The following is a 22,396-nucleotide window of genomic DNA, read 5'->3' on the forward strand; positions in this document are numbered from 1 at the left end:
CCATGATTCTATGAATAATAATGATCAGCCTTTATCATGCCAACACAGACTGCCAGCCTTTGCTTTGTCTTGCCTTTATTTTGAAGGTACACGTCAATTTTATTTCCAATTTTTAAAAAGCATCTATCACAACCTTTAGATACAGTTACATCAAATATATAAATCACACAAATGAAAAAACTAAAGTAATTGACATAACAAACACAGCTAATTAACATCAGCTCAAAAGACTAAAAAAAAAAAAAGTCCCATATCACAAAAGATATCTCATTTGCTGTGTGCCCTGTAGGCCAAACTCAGAATCCACTGGACCAGTGGGAGAGTACATTTCAGAGCTTTGGGTCCCATTCTGAAGCGAGAGTGGTTTGGGCCTGTCGTATGCAAAGTTGCACTATATTAACTAACAGCGTGGTTTAAATTGATTTAGTTAACTTCTGGGTTTAACATCTTGTTCAATTTGATTTGATCCTGGCTCATATGCTGTATAGCTGTAAGTTTATAAAAATAAGCTAAATACAAATATAAATAAAATAAGCCAATAAACTGACACAAGAATTTCCACATTCAGTGTTTAAACTGATTTTAGACTAGAGCAACTTGTGCATACACAGATGCTTCAGATGATGTCAGTTGTCAGGATACAGCATAAGGAGAGAGGCAATTCTAAGACAGCTATGGCTCAAGCCACAAATCGAAGTCCTGATTTTCAACTGCACCTGAAAACATACTATAAGGAACAGGGTTTAACATGCTCCATGCAGTAAGCAGTTCTGCATAGTCAGGAGCAGTCTACCCTGGTGGAAGTTTCTGAATAGTCTTTTAGGGTATGTCTTTACTATCTACAAGATCAACAGGAAGCAATCGATCTTATGGAGGTCCATTTATCACGTATACTATAGATGTAATATATTGACCGTAAAGCACTCTCCTGTCCGTTCCAGTACTCCATTATAATGAGAAGAGTAAGCAGAGTTGACAGGAGAGCATCAGCTGTCAACTTACCGCAGAGAAGATACTGCTGTAAGAAGATCCAAGTACGTCAACTTCAGCTTTGTTATTCACGCAGCTGAAGTTGCATAACTTAGATCAATGGGCAGTGATAGTATAGACTAGGCTCATGAGTTGTCCCAGGACGACTGTATTATTCTGATCGATAGTAGCGAAAGGGCCAGGGTGCCAATGAGGGTGGGGGGCTGTTGCATTCACCTGAAGTTAATAAAGGAGGTAGGCTTCCAGGCAGCGGTCTTAACTGCCCAGCATAACTAGGGAATGTGAAGGCTGGAGAGTGATGCTTCTCCAGCTTATGTCTATGGGGGCAGGGAGTCAGTGTTTGGTTTACCGAGTCAGAATGATTTCAGTAAGAAAAGGTTGGTAATTAAATTAAAGATCTGGAAGTTGTTAGATGAACCTGTCCCTCTACGGTCAGCAGGGTGCGTGTCTTTGGGGGGGGAAGAGACGGGGGGACTAAGAAGAAACATAGCTAAGCCCTCTGAACCAAAGCTACATTCAGAAAAGAGGAAGACATGAGGGGGTACATGAAAAGAAGAGGCCAAAACCCTAGGAAGGATAGTAGTGGTATAGAGAAGTGCTCACTCTCCTTGTAGAACTTACTAGGTCCCATTACTATATTATCTGAGCATTTCACAGGGCAGCCTCACATCAGCGAGGTAGAGCACTGCTGTTATCCCCCATTGTACAGAGAGGACACGGAGGGTCCGTCTACACAGCAGGGCTAAAGTTGAATTAAGAGACGCAACTTGAGCTACATCAATTGTGTAGCTTCGTTTGGCTTTTGGCGCTGTCTACAAAGCAGTAAGTGGAAGGAAGAGCTCTCTTCCTTTGACTTTCCTTACTCCTCATAAACTAAGAGTTATAGGAATCGGAGGAAGAAGTGCTCCAGATTGCTGTTATTTCAAAATAAAGGCTGGCAATATAGATGCTCATGGAGGGAACACACAGAATAAATATTTTCAGAAGTGCCTTGAAAGTTAGGGGCTTTGTAAACTCCACTTAGCTGTGGGTGCCTAAAAACTTTTAAAACTCGGTTCCTAAGACCCTGGACTGAGGCCATACAGGAATTCCATGGGGGATGGGAGAGTAGAACCCAGGTCCCCGGAAGCTAGTTTCCTATCCACTGAAACAGGTTTTCACTCTGCTACATGCTGCAAAAAAAGGGGACTCACCTGGAAGTAAAACCAAGGTGGCCAGTTTTCTGAGAACTGGTCCCAGGTGATTGGGAAGGATGTCATGGTTAATAATAAAAAAAAGCAGCACAGAGGCTAGGAGTGATTTTTTTAAAAAAAGAGAGAATCAGATGAAAGGAGAGCACTTAATTGTCAGTAGGTAGCAGGTTCTGCCCTACGCTGGGACTTACCAAAATGCTGGCTGTGCAATTTTAGATGTTAACTGAAAAGCATTTTATGATGTGGCCATGATGGGATGAACATGAAAACGGTTAACATCGTTTAACCAATTAACTGTTTTAACATCCCTATTATTGTCTCTAGTGAGGTAACATCCCCTAGAGCCCTAGTTAGGTGCAGTGTAAATTCATGGGAGGCTTGCCAGGTGTCCGGTTTTTACCCGGACACTCCGGTAATTGCATCTTCTGTCCTGTAAAAAAAACAAACAAACAAACAAAAAAAAAACAAAGAAAACCACCCAAAATCAGAAAATACTGGCATTTTCTGTTTTTTCTTGGATGCAAAGCCAGCAGGGACACTCTTCCCCTGCTGTGTCTGACAGGTCTTTTTTTTTTTTTTTTTTGGCTCAACAAGTTTTTCCCCCGCCATGTTCAGTATTTTTTGTGAAACTATCTGGCAACCCTAGGCAAGATATTTCCAAAAGTTAAATGATCCATTCCAAGCCTGATGAACTGCAAAAAGGTGATAGTAATCCAGATCTTTCTACATTTGTTTCAATTGCAGTAATCATGACTTAGTAATAAAGAAAGAATATACATTCAATTCTTAAAACTAGCCAGTGTCCCTTAAGTGAGCCAACACAAGATGTCAGCACATGTTAGTATTAGAGCTGAGTAGATAGGTTTTTTTTCTTTATATAGGAATTAGAAATTATATCAACAGGAACACTGTATTAAAATTATTACCAGCAAAACAAAACAAAAAATGTTTTCAGGTGCTCAAGAAGTCTCTGGAATGTACCAAATTGTTCCTCTTCCCTAATCAAAATCTGAAATGGTGCCCCTGGACAAAGGGGCTTGGATAGCAGTCATGCTCCAAGAGTAAAGGCTGACATTTTGGCTACTACTGCTGCCTGCCTAATGTGTTATTGAAAATAAGTACTTAGAGCGAGAACTAGCTTTTCTTATTACTGTATTTTTAATAGGATTTTACCAATGGCCAGACAGTCCCATGCCAATTCTATTCTATACTTAACAGCACATGCAAATATGCACATCTACTCTGGACATTTAAACATTTCATAGGGAGCTCAAACTATTTTTGAGTCTACATAAAAAATCAGTTATCTAACCTAAATACTAAAAAGTTCCATCTAATATTACAGAATAAGGAATGCAAAACTTTAATAAAAACAAAGACCTTGTTTAGCTTAGTTTCATAATGGCTGAGAGTTGGTTAATTCTTGGTTAAGTCAAATAAAAGGATTTTTTAAAAATTTAAATTAATTTTTTCTTTCTAAGATGATACTTTCCATTACAAAAGTCATCATTTTCTGAAATGCCATGATTCTAGCAGAGAAATATTTTCCAAAAATTATATTTACATACAAATGCCAAAAATGTGCCTGAACAACCCAGTACCTTCTTCATCACAAAGGCAGGATGTAAGTATATGTTTATAGTCTGACAGTAGCTGGAGTATGTCTTTGTTGGAAAAACTTCTAAAATTAGAAACATTATTTTCAGCTGTAGAATCATGCACTGTAGAATATTTGCAACCCAGCAGCCATACTCTACCCTCAGTTATATCTGCTTCTGGATAAAACCTTTCCAGAAAAATCTGTAAAAATACTCAAAAAGTACAGAAACAAAACCTCCTTTTCTCCCATTTAGAAACCAAAACCATTATAAGACAAATAAAAATCCTCATATTGTTTAGAGGAATATTATGACCTGTATTTGCAAAAGTAGTAATAGAAATCAATTCTGTTTTCTCTAAGCCCCTGTTCTGCATGGAACAAAATTCACTGAGGAATAAGACTTGCCAAAAGAAGTCTCTGGAAGAGACCTAAAAAGATGTATTAATATGGCTGTTTTGTAACTACACCTGTTTGTGAACATTTCTATCTCAGTGTATGTTTGATAAGAATGATTCACTAAACTTAGTAGGGGCTTAAAACATTTCCTCCTTACTAACATACCTGTAACTATGTTTATTTCTATGGCAATGACTGATAAATACTTTAATAGGTAGGTTCATTTTAGATACATACATAATGCTTCTTTCAAACACATTTTCAGAAAAATCTTTATGCATATTTTTTAAAAAACCCTCTCTGGTTAAACATCTGATATTAATAGGGGAAAAATGTTACATCTAACTATTTTTTTCATAATTTATACTGTCTGTTTACCCTTTGCACTTTTCTTAGGGCAAACAATGTTTACTAGGGTTTTTTGTTGTTAGTTTTTACATTGGATTTTCATGCACGTGAATATTTTTGCAATGCTGGTAATGGCAAAGAAAAAGCTACTGAAAAATGTTTTTGTTGCAGGGAGGAGGTTGTTATTTCTTACATATAATGTCATGCACTACATATTACAGTTATTATCATTTGCCAACACATGTAAGGGCACCTTGAAACAAATCACATCCAATGCCTTATCCTCAGAAATCCATCAATTAGGAAGAAGACTTAGATTAAAGAATCTAAGCAGTTTGTCTATCCGCTGATATGTCCCTCAGCAGTGCTTTATTTGAGCACCTCACAGTTATTCATGTATTTACCTGCATATCACCCCTGTGAAGCATTATCATCATTTTACAGATGGGGAACAGAGGCACAGATTATGTAACTTTACTAGGACACATTGGAAATCTATGGCAGGACCAGAAAATGAACTAATTTTTCAAAGCCCCAGACTAGTGCCATAAACATAAAACTATCCTTCCTTTAAAGATGAATATTGCCAAGTTCTTAATAGGGGTTCTTAATAGGGGATTCTAGAGAAGTGATTTTATGAATTCATGGTACAAGTATTGATGACAAAATCCTCCGGAACTCAGAGTGGAGAGTTAGGCAGCAACTCAGCTATGAAAGGGGAGCTGGGGGAAAACAGGGTTCCCAGCAGCAAGTGTGAAGCCTGAACAGCAGCCTGCTGGGAACCCAAAGGGCATCCCCTTACCCACCTTGGAGAGACAGCCCACGCTGTGAACCAGAAGCAGAGCTCACAGCAGGGAACCTACCTGTCTCTCTTTTCAGTTTCAAAGCACCATGCGGGGTCCATGGAGGCAGAGTTATGTCAGTGTAGTAGGGCATTTACATCAGCAAGAGCAAGGTTGTAGTGTAGATACTGAAATAGGTTGACAAACTGCCTTACATTGACCTAACTCTGTAATGTAGACCAAGTCTGCATTTGCATTGTGTCTTGTGTAACAAAGCTCATCTGGGTCTCTAGACATTACTGCTAGTTGTGACTACTGCCTCTTCCTGACTTACAAACTGGTTACAGACCAAGCAATTGGTCGTAACTTTGTTCATTCGTAAGTCGGACCCCATAGAGTTACACACGACTGCGCTGTTCGTAAGCGCAGATTGCGTTTGTAACTCAGGGTCCGCCATTTACGACAGCTTTGGTCATAACTGTGAACGGTCGTAAGTCAACTGTTCGCAACTCGGGGACCGGCTGCATATATAGAAGTTCTATTGTTCATTTGATGCTGGAGATATAGCCTGTTGTTTATGTATGAAACATTCAGCATTCCCCAAATATCCACCTCTCAATGTGCTCAGTATGAGAACTGATTTCAGAAAGAATTATCTAAGAATCTATCTATCCATTTTAGAGAGAGTGTCTGTCTATCTGTGTCAGTCTGTCTGAGAGCCCATTTGTTCAATAACTCTTCCTAAACAGCAAGAGCTAGGGCCACCCAATCTGGTTTGCAGCTTCCTCTTGCTCTAACTTAAAGCAAGGTCCAAGTTTGGTCTGGGAAGTGCTGGGAATCGGACTGTTTTCCAGCACATGGAAAGGGAGGGGCAGCTGTTTGGAGGGATGTGATACTGAAAAGTAAGCCCCCAACCTGAACCCCTCCAGTCCCAATCCTCATTCTTGCACATCCCTAGCCTCTGCCTTGCCCCCTGCCTCCACCCCACATTCCTAAGGCCTTGCTCTGACTCCTGCACCCCTCCCACTGCCAGTCCGCTTCCCTGAAGGACCCAGGCAATACCAGGTACGGTTTTTAGTACATAAATGCAATACAAAATGACACCATGAGGGGAAAAATATGGAAAACATGGCTTTAACTTGATTGGTTTTGAGATAATTACATCACCCTTGGACTTCATGTTTACCTGTAAGTTACTGATATGCACTCTCAACTTGAGCAACATTTTGCCTTGGAATACACAACAAAACAGTTGCCTATTGAAGTTCATATTATACAGCTTCACCTTCAAGAGTTGCACTTGGTGCCTAGAAACAGATGTAATCTGAAATACCTTCTACAAAATGAATTAAAGTGGAATCTGTTATATATTCCATTGTTTTGTGATATGTGATATATTAACACCGATTATTTTTAAAGCATCTTTTGCACACAAAAACATGTGCTTCACAGGTAACTGCAGTTTATAATCCAGATATCTACTATATATACAGGCAGTCCCCGACTTACGCGGATCCGACTTACATCGGATCCGCACTTACGAACGGGGCTTTCTCGCCTTGGAGGTCGAGGTAGCGGATTGCTACCTGCGAGCTCCGGGGCGAGAAAGCCCCGTTCGTAAGCTGCTCCGACCGAAGCGGCAGCAGCGGCGGGTTCCCGCGCCTCTGAGGCTTTGCCAGAGCAAAGCCTCAGAGGTGCGGCACCCCGCTGCCGCTGCGGCTCTGCTCCCGTATCCCTGGTCTGCTGGGGGGGGGGGGGGGGGGAGGGCGCGGCTAGTGTGCCCCCCCCTCCCCCCAGCAGACCAGGCTTTTGTTTTGGACCCTGGAGCAGAGCAGCTGGGGCGCTGCCGATTGGTCCTGCAGCGCCTTCTGGGCACTACTGGACCAACCCGGCAGCACCCCAGCTGCTCTGCCCCAGGTCCTGATTCAGCCGCTGCTGGTCAGTTTCAGCAGTGGCTGAATCAGGACGCCTGGGGCAGAGCAGCTGGGGTGCTGCTGGGTTGGTCCAGTAGCGCCAAGGAGCGGTGCTACTGGAGCAACCCAGCAGCACCCCAGCTGCTCTGCCCCAGGCGTCCCCAAGTCAGCCGCTGCTGAAACTGACCAGCGCTGACTACAGGAAGCCCGAGGCCGAGTTGTTCTGCCCCAGGCTTCCTGGAATCAGCTGCTGATCAGTTTCAGCAGCAGCTGACTTGGGGAAGCTTGGGGTTCTTAAATTGATTCTGTATGTAAGTCAGAACTGGCGGTCAGTTTCAGCAGCGGCTGAATCTGGATGCCAGTTCCGACTTACATACAGATTCAACTTAAGAACAAACCTACAGTCCCTATCTTGTACGTAACCTGGGGACTGCCTGTATTTGAGAAAGTTTGTATTTCTGTCTGTCTGTCTGTGACTCTGTCTATTTAAAAACTTCTCCTAAATGGTAAGAGCTAGGACTGCCAGATTTGGTATTTAGCTTTCTCTTATCATAACTTAATGCAAGGTAACAGCTTGGTTGTGCCAGGACAATGGGAGGTGCCTGGAATGCAATTGTTTCTCATAAAATGGAAAGGGAGGGGGCTGCTAGCAGGGACAGCTATACTGTGTGATGACTACAGGTGGGCAGCAAGGGGCCAGAGATGGGGACTGGGGCAGTTATAACCCCACTGGGCCAGCAGAGGGCAGGGGTAAAGAAAGGGACAACTATCTAATATATATTTCAGAGAGTTTGTGTGTCTGTCAGTCCCCCAGCTGGGGGGGGGGGGGGGGGGGGGGACACATCCTTCCCCTGGCTGTGCCCATTGCAGCAGCCATGGAGAGGCGCTTCTCACCTGGGCCCCACCTGCTGCAGTGAGAGAGGACAGGGATTGTCCTCTATCCTTAAGACAGCCTGCACCTTGAATCCCTCATTCCCAGCCCCATCCCAGAGCAATGATTTAAAAGATGAAAAACAAAAATGATTTCAGTTAAGGACCCAAGTAACACTGGGTAAATCCTCTATAACGTATGCATTGGATTACTTACGCTCTATTCATAAGCTATTTATGAAGACAGAAGTATGTTCCTATACAATTATAGATTCTTTGTTACAAAGGTGCTTCTGTCTCCCTGCCATACACTCCGATTTCAGCAGTTTTCCCTACATTAGCCGACAGTGCTTCTTTTGCTACACTTCATTTTTACATCACTGATTTCTAAAGTGACAAGTTACTATATTTTTTCTATAATAACATTTAAAATCTTTGTCCATTGTTAAAGCTAATAGATTTCACCTGCCAGGAGCCTTAAAACAACACCCAAGTTATATGGTTAGACTCAAGGAAGCTGAAGGCTTCCTATCTGTTTGAGGATATAACTAGTATTACCTGCCTGCCTACCTAGAACCTTAAACATCTAGAGTCTTCAGTTGAAAAGACTTGCTTGGAAAGCAGCACTTTTTTTCAGGTTATCACAGCTAGCTGATTCCAAGTCTTTTTTCTCATAGAGACAGCAAGACGACAAAGTACAGACTTTGCACAAAACCAAAATAAAAGAAAAAACTAACAAAAAAAGCCCTCTACTGGATTACTGTACAAGAGAGTTCTGTGATCCAACTATTTGATTGAGGACCAAGACATGAACTTCCACCTTCCCCAATAGTCAAAGGAACCAGAACATTCTTTCTTAAACATTAAGATTAAACACACTCAAAACCAACCAATCTCATTTGAAGGTCAGAGAAAAAAATTCCTTTATCAAGTTTCTCAAAGATATAGGACAAGTGATCAGAAAAAACTTGTTGGAATCATATACCTTAACACAAAAGACACATATAAAAATGTAGCACCAAATGCTGGCTTCCTTCCTGGTATGGGGATTACAAACCCCATTAGGGTAATTGTCTTGTGAAAGGAAGAAAGATCAAACAGGACAAAAAGTAGAAATACTGCAGTCCCCTATAGGAATGACAAATTAAAAAAATGCAAAGGTACTTTTCAACATGGTTAAATAATTCCCTGATGTAAGAGAAAACAGGGACACAACATTAACATAAGACAAGACATCACATGCAGCCCAGGACAAAGGAAGAACCAGGAAACTATGCAAGGAACCAAGAAATATTTCTATCTACTGCAGCAGAAAAATGATGGAAACAATCTGGCTGTACTCTGGAGAAGCTATCAACTCAGTAACACATATTTGAGAAACCCCAGACCTTAGTCTTAAACTAGAGGTGGGGGGACCTTGTTTGGGTCGGAGCCACTGACCCACAGAAAATAAATCAGAGGCAACCCACAAGCGAGAAATGAAAAAAAACAAAAAAACCTTCACCGATGTGGCCCCTGACTGAGAAGAAAGACACTCCCCACATTCCTCTCACTCACCAGTGCTGTGTGTGTGGGGGGGGGGAGCCTAGTAGAGTTTGTGTGCTCCAGCCCAGTGGTGAGGTGGCATGGGAGATGGGAGGGGAGAGGTGGCTGGAGTACCAGCGCAGGCTCCCTAATGCCAGCGGGGGCTGGAGTGCCAGTTCAGGCTCCCCAATCCTTGGGGGCAGATCCAGGCAAGCCTAGGGCACTCAGTTTCCCTACCGCATCTTAAACCCTTGTATGCCATATCAGTCTAAGCAGTTTATACATTCATTCAAAACAAAATAAACAGGGCTACACTTTCAAAGGAAGTCTAGCTATGCACTAAGTCATTGTGTCACATACACCTGCATATTCAAACAAATTTAAATCTTTTTATAAGAGGAAAGCAAGTGGCCAGTGTAAATGACAATGGAAAATTTGTATGTGATATTCTCTCTCTCTCTCTCTCTCTCTCTCACACACACACACACACACACACACACACACTCCTCCTCCCCCCCCCCCCACAACTTTCTGCCATTTTTAGATGACGATAAGAGAAAAAACCATGAGCTCCTTTTAAAACTACTACACTGATACACAGGGCTCGACAAATTGCGGCAAGAGCTACTCGCCAGCCCCGCACTGTGCATGCATGTGCCAGACCGGCACTGCACATGCACGCAGCGCCAGTTAATGGGGTGCACGGAGTGACTGGCTGAAAATCTACTTGCCACGGGCGAGTAGAAACAGAGGTTTGTCAAGCCCTGCTGATACAGCTTTCTTAGTCACTGACCCCCCAGTCATGTACTTCAGCAGCATTTTCCGAGGACTGAAAAGGCCTGTTAACAAGTTTTTCAAAATATTGTTAATATCAGTTGATTCAAGTTAGCCAGGAACATATTTTATGATGTACTTAATATATGATAGATTATGATAAGCCTTCCATACCTGGTACTCACAGTTAAGTCAATGACATTTCAGAGTGAAGAGGGCTTGCAAGTTAATAGCCACAGAGCAAGCACTGCCCGTAATCCTTTTTCTACAAAAAGCTTTCACTTATTGGTAGAACTTGGTTATGGTGCAGACACAGTATTTGATAGTGAAGCTAGGGCACAATTCTGGTCTCTCTGAAGTTAATGAGACCAGAGTTTACCTCCTGGAATAGAATGGAAATCTAGAACTGACTTATACTGCAAGTAATCTGATTTTACTCTGCTGGAAGCCAGTGAATGGATCTACAGCATACCAGCTTGCCAGGCAGTAATGCCTAGGATGACAATATTGTGACAGAGTGCAATCACAGAAGTCTCCTTTGGATTGCTGATCATGCCTTCTTGCTCTCAACCACGCTGTCCTGCAGGGACAGATCCTCTGGTCTCCCCCAAACAAGGCACAGAGTTGAAGTAACCACTCCCCCTGAAAAGCAATGACACTGAACCACTTCTTCTCTGGGAGGATGTAGGTCTAGGGCACAGCACCCAGGAAACCAACCCCTGAAAGGGATCAAAGCCCCAAATAAAGCTTTCTTTCTCTGTGTAAAAGTTTACAAAGGAAAGCTCAAGAGGATGTTTGCCCTCTTTATCAATGAAAGAGAGATATGCACACTGGTCATTCCCCTCAGGGAGCAATTATTTACACTGGGTCTGATAGAAAATAAATGTTTTTATTAAGTATAAACTGTAGGATTTAAGTGGTTGCAAGTGAAAACAGATCAGGGTAAGTTACTAAATTAAAATTAAAAGAAAACACATAGCTAGTTCTAATCCACTAAAAACACTTTAATGCAAGCAGTTTCTCACCCTAAAGTGATGTTCTTATTTAAGGCACAGTCTTCAAGTCTGACACAAACTCTCACTCTGACTCGGATCTCCAGCCCTGTGTGTTTCTTTGGAGTGTGCTAGACCAGCTGAACACAAAGGACTGAGAGCTTCCCACTGCATAAGTAGCCTTTTCCCCAGTGTGGGAATCTTCTGTTTTATATTCCTCCCCTTCTATGGAAGTTTACCAGGTGTCTTACTAGTCCAAATACTTATAGACTTTCAGGACAATGCTCTTTACAAATCATTAAGTTGATCACCAAGTCATTAAGGCATGGGGGGGAGGGGGGGAGGAGGAGTGGTTGACACCAGTAATGGCTCTCATTAGTGCCTTTTAAACTATAAACAGCCTCTAACTTCTTATTTCTAACTTTAGATACAAGAATGATACATGAACCAAAATAGGATATACAGATCCAGCATATTGTAACATTAGAATTGATAGATTACATAAAGTATTTTGCCTAAAGCATCACTGAATTATGCATATTTATATTCATAAGTCAATTTTCAGAAAGCATGGAGGGAGGAAACTATCACACATGTATCCTGTCTTAGTTGGGACAATCCTCTTTCTAAGCTCTGTCTTGACTTTGAAAAAAAATGTGTTTGTCCCCTTTTGCTCTTGCCAACTGATTGGTTGGCAGAAGCAAATGCTCAGTTAAAAAAAAAAAAAAAAAAAAAAAAGGATGTGCTTCCCCTGAGGGGCACAAAGAAACACGGGCAGGGGGAGGAGGAAGGATTGCAATGTGAGATACTGGGCAGCTCAGGGAGTCAGTCCCAGCTTTGGGCAACATGGAGGTTGGAGTCAACCCCAACTCCAGCTGCAGGAGTCACAGAGATTGGGCACTCAACCCCAGCCTCATCTTGTGTGGGGAGAGAGAGCGGGTCAGACCTTGCTGCAGGTAGCACGGAGAAGACAGCATATGGAGGGTCATCCCCAGGCAGCATTGGCTTTGGAACTTGGGGTATGGTGTAAGCCCCAGCTGTGAGTGGCAGCATGGAACACAGAGTTCAGGGGTAGGGGAACTCTGGCAATCCTAGTAGGCAGGAGAGCAGCTCGTGCAAGCTCCAGGCCATCCCAATTTTACTTTAGGAAATATGGTCACCCTAATATCCTACAGGAACACTACTACAATTCAGTGAAAATGATGAGGTATAGTGTAGCATGCTACTGTTACAAAGTGCAGCTCGCTAAAATGTTTCCACTTTAAGAACCAAGATCAGAAGAGCCTTTCAAATACTTTTAGGACTATTATAAAATAATATATGTACTTTTCATAATACATTTGTATAGATTATTGGGAGAAGCACACAAAGTAGACTCTAAGAGATAAGTAGCGATTTTTGATAAAAGACTGAAATTTGGAATTTCAGTAACAAACAAAAACAAACCTTGCACCATTTTTGACCAGCTTATATTTTGGATATTGATATTTATACTATCACATCTGGCTTGTAACATATTACTCTCTCTGTAGCCAATTATTTTCTCACCTTTCCCACTTCATTGGTAGGGATTATTGAATTAGAAATGTTCTCATTAAGCTAATTAGTCAAAAAGATCTGTATTTTATGTTTATTGATCAGACTTTATAGAATGCCACCATGTTGCATTATGGATAAGTTAAGTTTTCTCTAATTCAATATGTTAGTACATGACAATTTGGAAAAACGTAATTAATACATTTGAAGTATGTTGTGTTACACAAATATTTTAAATAGACATTCCTAACGTAAACAAATACTAATAACTACCATCATCTTTATCATGTAGCTGGGTTAAAAAAGTCCACTATGCATGATGAATGTCCTTACTCAGCAGATATGGCTCCCTATCTGTATTTCAATTACTGACTGGTTATTTCACTGACAATTTTCTTTCTTGATTTTGACTTCTGTTAGCACAGCACATGGCAGCTATGGAAGAGTGAGCTGGATTCTATTCTAGTATATACATCAGTCAGCAGAACTACTAACTAAGTGAATGACTCAGATAAAGGAATGAAAAGTCCTTAATATTTCTGCTATACTCACCCATAAAACTTGAGAACAGTATCCAATACCTACTAAGTCTGATGACTTAAAACACTAACTAGAGAAAACATTTCTGCACACAACAGACACCCTAAGATTAGTCCCGGAAAGTCAGACCTACCACTAGCAGTTTTGGGGGAATAAAGCAGTTGCATAGCTGTTGCAAACACCTTTTGGGTGCCTAGAAAAATCACTGGGATTCACACAGCCCAAGTCAGTGACATACCAGGAATACAGATTTATAATGGGATTATCAATGTGAGCTATCATGTTCTTTTATAATGAACAAAGGTAGATATAATTGCCAAGATCTATATCCTACTGAATCTTTTAAAAGGAAAGACTGAGGTCTTGGTAACAGAAAACACAAGTATTGCCACTGATATTGCAGCCTTGTTGTCAGTGGAATGTTACAATTGTCTGGCTCTGCAATAAACAAACTGCCTGTTCTCAAGGGTTCCGTGAGAGAACATGAAGTAAACTGTGAAATTGCTAGAAAAGGTCATGTCACAAGGGATTCACCCAACTTGAGTTGGATCCCAGGATAACAATGACTGAGATAGGTGTACAAATAAAGAGAAGCAAATCAGTGTTCCGTGGAGCCTTTAATCAAGTTGTTGGTGTCTAATGTCCATGATATGGAGCAAAAGACCAATAATTCTGTTCAGTGAAAGAAATGTACACCTCAGACAGAGCTAAGAGGCAAGCTGTCAGAGGAATGAGGAGTCAGAAATGCAGTTGTTGGCAATTAGATATAAAAACAATCAAGGAAGCTGGTTTATTTAGCCCTTGTTATACAATGTTTATAGTCAGTCACTCTCTCTCTCTCTTTCTCTCACACACTCACAGACACACACACACACTTTAACTGTCTAGGCTTTAAATGCTACTCCAACATACAAAGTGGATTTTTTTCAAAACCAATAATACTCATAATAATATTCTTCATTCTCTGCATGGCATACATGGGGTAAACTTTGGTTTTGAGGGGACTGGTTGGGTTTGCCCAGTTAGGGAAAGATTTTTGAACCCTCCTCCATTCAGTACACCTATGTACAGGATAGTGAACACTGATCCCCGTAGTTTGTGCCAAGGTAGAAGTCCCTGGGAAAACTGACAGGGAGATGTGTTCAGATTATCAAATTGAAATTTTGTAGATAAGGGGAATATAATTGTAATTTAATCAGCATCTGAATCTGAAATAATCTATGAAATGCCTAATGAACCCATATATTATATTCAATATTTAAATTTGACTGTTGGTAACAAACCTCTCCCAGCAGTCTGTCGATAAAATGACATATACAAGATAAACTTCTTAACACAATACCAAAAGTATATTTTAACTTAGACTAAGAGAGAGGCACAGTGCACTGATTTACACCTCTGCTACTCCACTGCATTCTACAGAACTGCACAAAAAAATTGGTGGAAAATTAAGTCCATAACCTTGATCAGTAGAACATTTAAGTAAAAAATTAGCCACTTACAAGTTCATTTAAAAGCATGAAATCTCACTTCAACGATGACCTGCACGAACATAAATAAAAGTCATATATAAAATTATGTTTAATTCCGAACTGCTCATGCAGATGCTAGCTGTAAAATGAAAAAGTATTAACTTTGTTGTGTTATGCCAGTTAGCTACTGCAGGCCAGCATCTATGACATGCTGGTTATGTCTCCCTTATTCTCAGTCTGGCTGCAGATACATGGTACAGCAACCCAGGGGAGTCCCAAAGAGACGATATGCCAGCTGAAGACATCTGGAGCACTGCATACACTGCTCCTCAACTAGAGGGAGACTGGAGGGATGCTGTAGACTACAGTGAGCTACAACCTCTACCATGAGTCATCAGTAGACTGATGTAGTGAGCCTCTTCTCACTTTGAGCCGGCTGCAAAAACAAAGTAAGACGTAAAACTATCAACACCCATTCCAGTGTTTTCTCTGGTTCTACACTTCATTATCCCTGCATTTCTGTGATGCGGTAACAAATAAGATATGTGGATGCATATTAGTTATTTAAAAAAAATACTGAATGTATTGTATGGCTTGTGAACATTCCCTAGTATGTATGATTCATAATTTGGTATTTCTAACTGATTATGTAATTTTGCCATGCACACTGGATACGGAAACTACTTGTTCTCTTCAATCAGTGAGCCTCCTGATGTTATTTTGCCTAATGTAGGTATGGAGAAGATTTCTGTCATTGAACAGTCTTCTTGAGCACTATGGACCAATAAACTGTGTGAACAGTATGTTTTACTCACGTTTTGCTTTCATCCCTTATTCTCTGCTCTGTTTTAAGTAATTTAGTAAAATCAGGGATAGAAGACTTATACCATAGCACACCATGTTCATGCCAGGGAATATGTTTATTTTCCTAAAAGACAGTTTTGAGGAAACCTGTAAAAAGCCCACAACAGCTTAATGATCTTCAACACGTGCACAATACAGTGCCAAAGCCAAGAGATATGAGCTTTTCTTAAAGCACATACTGATTCCCAGGACTAACTACCCATAGGTTCAGGGCATATGGTATTTCTGCCTCAGAAACTTGAAGTGCCAATAAGCAGCAGAACCACATCCTGATCTCCCAATCTGGTTGCAGAATGGGAAAAAAGTGGTCAACTTTCTTACTTCCAGATGACACTCTTGTGGATACAATATGGAGAGAGAAAGAGGGACTCTTTACTTCAGAAGGATTGATGGAGTAAATTAGTCATCTGCCTCTGAAGAGCATGGGAGGGGGAAATTAGGCCATAGTCACTCTCTAAAGCAGGGCTGGGCAAAATACGACCCAGGAGCCAAATCCGGCTCACAGACCACCCTGCCAGAACCCTCAGGCACACAGCTGCCACAGTTCAAAGAGCAGTCCGTGTGGCTTTCTGCTCTGCAGGGAGGGGAAGGCTTCATGTGATCTCCCAGCCACCAGTCCAATCCTCAGCTCCTATAGGCTAGAAACAACCAGCCAACAGGAGCTGAGAGATTGGCTTGGGAGGATGGGGGCAGCAAAAGCTTCTTTCCCTTCCCTGAGCTGAGCCACATGGAGATAACGAACCTTCAGTTTAAAGTGATCTGGGGCTGCAGCAGGCAGGGAGATCAGCCTGCGTTGGGGGTGCTGCAGGGCTGCTGGCTTAGGTAAGCACCTCCCAGTCAAAGCCTGCCTCTAGCACCTCTTCCCCAACTCTCTCTCCCAGGTCACTATCCAAACCCTCTGCCCCCTCTACCCCTGGTCACAACTCCTTCCCGACCCTATATTCCCTTCTATACTCCTCCACCAGGCCAGAATCTCTCCTGCATCCATACTCCCTCCCAGACCCTGCACCCCAATCTCCTGCCTCAGGTCACAACCCCCTCCTTTACCCAAACTCCCACTCAGATCTCACACAATCTCTTGCACCCCAATCCATTACCCTGTGCACCCTTCTGGACCCAACCTCAACCCTAGACACTGCATCTGCTCTATAGACAAGTGTGACCCTTAACCACTTTCCAAAATTTTGGAGTGGCCCCCCACCAAAAATTATTGCTCACCCCTGCTCTAAAGATATCTACAAACACATCTTTCTAAGTAGAACATTACGATAGTATGTGGTGATTCCAGGCCCTGAGGAAAGTCTGTGAGAGTTCTAAATTTTCTCACTCTTATGTGCTGAGACCAACCAAGGTGATTATTGAGCTAGGGTATATGAGGCTATTGAGGTAGGGATATTTGTTCCCTTCCCTATTGAGCTACAGAAAGGAGGCTGATGTCTCTTTCTTGTGAACTGAGTCTCATCGCAGCTGGAAATTGCTCTTCTTTCTCCCCAAACCAGAAATGGAGCATATGTATGTGGGCCCTGGGGAACAGGTTGCTGAGCACACATAGTTAGGGTGATCCTTCCTTGAGAGGAAGGAGAAGGGTTTGCTGTATCTCTAAGGAGAGAAGTTCTTTCTCTAGCCTTATGCTCAAAGAAACATGGTTCTTAGCCTAAGAACAACAGTGTGTTTTCTTTGCCACTTGAGAGAGACAAAGAGTAGCTGTTGATTTAGCTGAACCTGGGTAGTCAAACACTTCAGAATTAATGATATTCGTGCATATTTATATTCCAATCCCTCTACCATCTTCACGATCACTGGCTTTTCCTTGGGGGTTTCCAACTGAAGTACTGACAAGGCCCAAATTTGCTTAGATTGATTGTCCTACTGTGCTCTCGTTGAGTCAAACAAATGAAAGGACTATTTACTGAAGAAAATAAAGAGAAAGTAAAACAATGAAACTATAAAATACGTTTTAGTTATTTTCTAAAACAGTATCATGCTAGTGAAAAGCAGCATGCTGTTTGCAGCCTTCTTTATTCTTAAAATGATAAAATATTTATATAAGTACGGTTTGGCTGGCTGTTTAAAATTGGTTTGGTTTTTTTCCCCCTTTTCCCTATATTTATTGAGAGCTTGACCCTAAACAGCATTAGTGAGGCAATATCTCCACAAGAAAAAACATATACACACAACTTTATTTGAACTGACCGGCTCTCGAGCAGAATATGCAAAGATACACACACACACTTGAGATTTTCATCTGGAAAGATGCACAGCTATCTGCCATGTAAATGAAAAGAAAGAGTTCAAAGATACAATCAGCCTTTCAATTAGGAATGTAGTGAGTCTTTAGTACAGCAGATGATTAACACGTGGGATGGACAAGCAAAGCTTTTTAGAGCCATGTAGCAATTTATTTACAACAAAAGTATTGTAAGCTTGTAAACAAGAAAGTAAAATTGATAGTTAACAAGACCCCTAGCTATAAAATTATCCCAAACCCTTCTTCCTTTTGGGCTTTTTTGTTCCTTTACCCAAAATTACCTCTAGACAGAAACAGAAAACAGCTACGTAAAGTCATATGGGTCTAAAAGTTGATTCCCAGTCAGTGGGCTCTAAATATTTGATGTCAAACACTGGTTTAACAATTAGTGTAAAATGTATCCATTTCACAGGAAGAGACTGGTGTCAACCATGACCCGTTTAATGTACCTTGTGTTGAAAACTTAGTGATAGAGTCAGTATTGGTAGCAGAAAACTAACTACCAGGTCTATTAAAGACAACTTCTGTTGGTGAGAGAAATAAGCTTCTTAAGAACTCTGTATGGCTCGCGAGCTTTTTCTCTCTCCAACAGAAGTAGGTCCAATACAAGATATTATTTCACCACCTGAGACCAATACAGCTAGAATCACACTGCATAGCTGGAATTTTTGGCGGTGACATCCAGTTTTCCCTGTAAGCCGTACGCCTGTGTGGCCACCCAGCTGATTTGCAGAGGCTTTTTGTTTCTACAGGTTGTGCACATTTGCACATAAAAATTTCTCAAATGGATGGAAAAAATCCACACATGGATGGAAAAGCTCAGAGGGAACATTGGTGCTATCACTGCCTGTCTCATCTCACTGAAAAACTGGGATTGAAGTTTCCAGAATGGCATGGCATTCCTCTGCCTGTGGGAGGAAAAGATGAGTGTTAAGAACATAAGAATGGCTGTACTGGGTCAGACCAAAGGTCCATCTAGCCCAGTAGCCTGTCTGCTGACAGTGTCCACTGCCAGGTGCCCCAGAGGGGGTGGACCAAAGACAATGATCAAGCGATTTGTCTCGTGCCATCCATCTCCAGCCTCTGACAAACAGAGGCCAGGGACACCATTTCTATCCCCTGGCTAATAGCCTTTTATGGACCTAACCTCCATGAAATTATTTAGCTTCTCTTTAAACTCTGTTATAGTCCTAGCCTTCACAGCCTCCTCTGGCAAGGAGTTCCACAGGTTGACTACACGCTTTGTGAAAAAGAACTTTCTTTTATTAGTTTTAAACCTGCTACCCATTAATTTCATTTGGTGTCCTCTAGTTCTTCTATTATGGGATCTAATAAATAACTTTTCTTTATTCACCCTGTCCATAGCACTCATGATTTTATATACCTCTATCATATCCCCCCTCAGTCTCCTCTTTTCTAAACTGAAAAGTCCCAGTCGCTTTATCCTCTCTTCATATAGTAACCGTTACAAACCCCTAATCATTTTAGTTGCCCTTTTCTGAATCCTTTACAAGGCCAAAATATCTTTTTTGTGGTAAGGAGACCACATCTGTACACAGTATTCAAGATGTGGGCATACCATAGTTTTATACAAAGGCAGTAAGATGTTCTGTGTCTTATTTTCTATCCCTTAATAATTCCTAATATCCTGTTTGCCTTTTTGACTGCTGCTGCACGCTGTGTGGAAGTTTTCAGAGAACTATCCACGATAACTCCAAGATCTTTTTCCTGATTTGTGGTAGCCAAATTAGCTCCCATCATACTGTACGTATAGTTGGGGTTATTTTTTCCAATGTGAATTACTTTACACTTATCCACATTAAATTTCATTTGCCATTTTGTTGCCCAGTCACTCAGTTTGGTGAGATCTTTTTGAAGTTCTTCACAGTCTGCTTCTGTCTTGACTACCTTAAACAGTTTAGTATCATCCGCAAACTTTACCACCTCACTGCTTACCCCTTTCTCTAGATCATTTATGAATAAGTTGAACAGGATTGGTCTCAGGACTGACCCTTGGGGGAAACCACTAGTAACCCCTCTCCATTCTGAAAATTTACCATTTATTCCTACCCTTTGTTTCCTGTCTTTTAACCAGTTCTCAGTCAATGAAAGGACCTTTCCTCTTATCCCATGACAATGTAATTTACACAAGAGCCTTTGGTGAGGGACCTTGTCAAAGGCTTTCTGAAAATCTACGTATACTATACCTACTGGATCCCCCTTGTCTGCATGTTTGTTAACCCCTTCAAAGAATTCTAATAGATTAGAAGGACAAGATTTCCCTTTACAGAAACCATGTTGACTTTTGTCCAACAAATTATGTTCTTCTACTTGCCTGACAATTTTATTCTTTACTATTTTTTCGACTAATTTTCCCAGTACTTAAGTTAGACTTACCAGTCTGTAATTGCCAGGATCGCTTCTAGAGCCCTTTTAAAATATTGGTATCACATTAGCTATCTTCCAGTCATTAGGTTACAAACCAGAGATAAAAGTTCTGCAATTTCCCATTTGAGTTCTTTTAGAACCCTTGGATGAATGCCATCAGGCTCTGTGATTTGTGAACGTTAAGTTTTTCTATTTCTTCCAAAACCTCCTCTAACGACACTTCAATCCAGGACAGTTTCTCAGATTCATCACATGTAAAGGACGGTGCAGATTTGGGAATCTCTGTAACATCCTCAGCCATGAAGACTGAAGCAAGAAAATCATTTAGTTTCTCCGCAATGGCTTTATCGTCCTTGATTGCTCCTTTTGTATCTCGATCGTCTAGGGAACCCATTGTTTTTTTAGCAGGCTTCCTGCTTCTAATGTACTTAAAAAACATTTTGCTATTGCTTTTTGAGTTTTTGGCTAGCTGTTCCTCAAAATCTTTTTTTGCTTTTCTTATTACATGTTTACAATTGATTTGACAGCACAATCATCCCAACAAACTAACTGGAATCCTCATATTTCTGTCAAAACTGAAGATTAGTTACCTTATACTGAAGAATATTGGTCTTGCCTGCTTTTAAAACACGGATTAAGTTCTCTGTCTCTCTCGCCTCAGTTTTTATTAAGACTAGGGCAAGTAAAACAGATTATTTTAAAACAAAGTAATCAATGGGGCCATTAATAAATAGTACATGTAATAACTATTTTATCAGTGCATAGCATTCTCCATCCAAGACATTAGATCACATATGAAATATTAACTCTCCCAGCATTTATTATAACCAGGGATGCGAGTGAGTAGTTGACTACTCACATTCCCCCAACCCTTGCTGCCTCTGCCAGAGCAGCCTGTGTTGGTAGCTAGCTTGCGTGCCCATCTCTTACAACATTTAAACAGCAGAGCCGCAGTAGAGGTAGCTCCTGGACCCGGCATGACCTATGACTGAACTCCTTCCATTATCAACTAATTGTGTAGTCGATACAAATTGTACCAACTACATGATTAGACAATTACATACCACTTAGCATTCTTAATTATAACAGACATATTATTGTTATCAATGGGTGTATTTATTGTATACATTTTTTACAGATGGGTAAATTCTGATACTGAAAGGCTTAGGCCCATTTTTTCCATAATATTTTTAAGTTATGCATTCCTAAATGTGGACACAGAGTCTGATTTTAAGATGCACAGAATGTCACAATTCAGGAAAACTGAACCTTTATGCTCCCTCTATGGTTACTTTAGGCTCCTGGCTCTTCTGCTGTTACCTCTCCTGGATGGAGAGCTATGCCTCTCCCCCACTTGACCAGGGTTTTTTCCAGGATCATGGTGTAGGCAGGGAACTGTGCATATTGTTGACAAGCCAGACTGCCTATGAAGGACGGTGTCTGAATTTTGCTTTGTCTTCAAAGGCTACAAACAGCTACCATTGCTAGTAGTTACTAGGTACTACACAGCTCTAAGCAAGTATATGAATTCTTAAGATGAGTTTCAGAGAAAATGTATTCCAACAATACAAAAACCTAATAAGCTCTCCAGGGATCACCTCCAACTTCAACTGGCCAGAGTCATTCCTTCAAATACCACATAGTATTTTTTCTGTCATTACAGAGTCCATAACAGCTCAGAAATAATGACAGCCATGACTTAGGTAATCTTTCTTATATACAGTTTGAGCCTTTGTTCCTGAGATTCTGGGAAAAGGTAATCGGCAGATAATGGACGCTCTTTAAAAGCCTAGGTTTTTGTATAACTGAAGGTGGGTAACTTTCATTCACTTCTCATAAGAGATTTCCCAGTCAAACATATGACCCCATCCCAGAAATGTATTCTTGTCTAGGCCAGTGTTCAGTATACACCTTTGAAGTTCATAAGAATACAATCCTATCCTACAATAATACATAAATCATTCAC

General features: G+C 41.1%; 1 protein-coding gene across 9 annotated transcripts in view; it reads right to left on the reverse strand.

Annotated features, from left to right (window-relative positions):
* FAM110B (family with sequence similarity 110 member B) overlaps positions 1-22,396 on the reverse strand; it is a 172,271-nt gene that overhangs the window by 8,236 nt on the left and 141,639 nt on the right. The window contains exon 3 of one of the 9 annotated variants that reach the window (XM_006126149.4): positions 14,961-15,000. The exons of the other annotated variants lie outside the window; for them this stretch is intronic. The gene's annotated coding sequence lies outside the window, so the exon portion shown is untranslated. The remainder of the gene's footprint in view (positions 1-14,960; positions 15,001-22,396) is intronic. 9 annotated transcript variants of the gene reach the window in all.

The sequence above is a fragment of the Pelodiscus sinensis genome, chromosome 2, assembly GCF_049634645.1.
Source record: "Pelodiscus sinensis isolate JC-2024 chromosome 2, ASM4963464v1, whole genome shotgun sequence".
NCBI lineage: Eukaryota > Metazoa > Chordata > Testudines > Trionychidae > Pelodiscus > Pelodiscus sinensis.